This window comes from Pinus tabuliformis, chromosome 3_2 (genome assembly GCF_031772625.1).
Source record: "Pinus tabuliformis cultivar Carrire ecotype Pingquan chromosome 3_2, CPIR1, whole genome shotgun sequence".
Lineage (NCBI taxonomy): Eukaryota > Viridiplantae > Streptophyta > Pinopsida > Pinales > Pinaceae > Pinus > Pinus tabuliformis.
This window is the reverse complement of record NC_142302.1, coordinates 314,274,426-314,276,362: the sequence shown is the minus strand read 5'-3', so window position 1 is coordinate 314,276,362 and position 1,937 is coordinate 314,274,426.

Here is a 1,937-nt window from a genome sequence, read left to right as displayed (position 1 = left end):
AAGGATCCACAAAAGAGGGAGGAAGGTCCACATATCAAGAGGGAGGCCCATAATGATAAGATCAAGATCTCAAAATGGGAGAGCTCTACCATATCTACAAAAACCAATATCCAACGCCCTGTTCTCGAAGTTTCTAGCATACGAAGCTTCTCCCCCATTTTTGGAAAACCTGCCAAAAGAGGTTCAGCGTGGGTTTTCATATCAAAAACCATGATGGAAATGCTAGGGTAAAGTAGCACAACCTACCATCAAAATGGGAAGGCAGTTGAGCAAAGACTGCTAGCCTTTAAAATTAGGGTTTTAGCTAACCTTCTTCAGAATTAACTCAAGGCAATTTTCCTTAAGTTTTTTAAGGATTTTTTTGTCTGTGTATCATGATGGATATACTTCACAGTTTTAGACATTTTGGCACAATGTTGGGATATGGAACAGGAAGTGAATAGGAGGTGTGACAAAATACTTTGGAACAAGTGCCCTCTAAAGCTTGAAGGTAGAACAGGGAGTGATGGATGAAATGCTTTACAAGCCAAGGCAAGGACTATAACAACTCCATCAGGGGACCTGCAAATGAAGCATATATACATATACATATTCGACATCTTTGATAAACATGCCTAGTGATACATGAATATCCATCTAATGATACATAAATCCACGGTATGGATGCAACCATCTGAATAGAAGGGATCATTTGTATGGATCCACGGTATGGTCGTAGCCATCCAAATCAAGAGGATCATATATATGGACCCACAGTATGGTCACAACCATCCATACAGAGGAAAACATGTGTACAATCATGAATAACTCATAACTCCATGCAACTTGGATTTATTAGATAGAATCCAGGGTCTTGAGCTCTTTCTCGACTTGATCAATGTAAAAATTCTAACATGTGAATAGATGTGTCAAAGTTGAACATGATAGAAATGATTATCGGTCAATGATGTAAATCGTTAACAGGCATGAGAGAAACCACCAATAATGACAATGGCTCTCAAGGTACAATCAACACAATCCACGAATGTGAATAATGAAGCTGAACTCGAACACCCATGGAATCATTTGATCGAAGGTCAATGATGTAAATCTATCGTCGAATAAGAAAAACTTTCCATTGAGGCATGCAAGCTCTAAGGTACTGGAAGGGAGTTTCTGGATCATATTCCTAGATAATGAGCTGAAGTCGACAGGAAGTGATCTATCAAAGGAGGGCCATAATGAATCCCATATCATCGACATGAAACAAAGGATGTGGTAGAGTAGATAAGTGTGATATAGGATTACGGCAAAAAGTCAGACATTGTATAAGTGGTAAAGAAATGTAGATAGGACTTCTCTTGAACATATCGGCAACACGACACTAGAGTTTGGTAGAATTTGACGCGGCGTAGGATTAGAGGTTTGGATCATGAAGTGGTATAATCATATGAGAGGAAAAATGGATTTCCCAAACCCAGGAAGGCAAGTGACTAAGTGAGGATGTCCCAAACCTGACACGAGAAACAATCGAGTTTCATGTTTAAGAGCGACACGCTGCTTTCACAAAATACAAGAGATGATCACTTTCACTTTTTCCCCCACCATTTCTAGTGAGTACGCCATTATTTTTTATTGCAAGCTTGAAGGGGATAAAATATGCTTGTCATATAACTTCATCCTTCCGATGAATCCATATTAGTAAGTTTTACGAGACCTAGGAAAGAGAAACTCGGTCTTGTCATGGTGACAAGTCCTGCATCGTTTATGTTTTACGAGTTCGATGGAGGGGAAACTAGACATCTTTTTCATGTTTAGAGAGTTTGAAAAAGAAGCGGAAAAGAAAACTCCAAAGGCCCCTCTTTGTAAATCATCTCTTGAACCCAAAAAGGTAGAAAATAATATCCAAGAGAAACTCTTAGCCATGTTCGACTAAAGTATTCATTTTTCATACAATA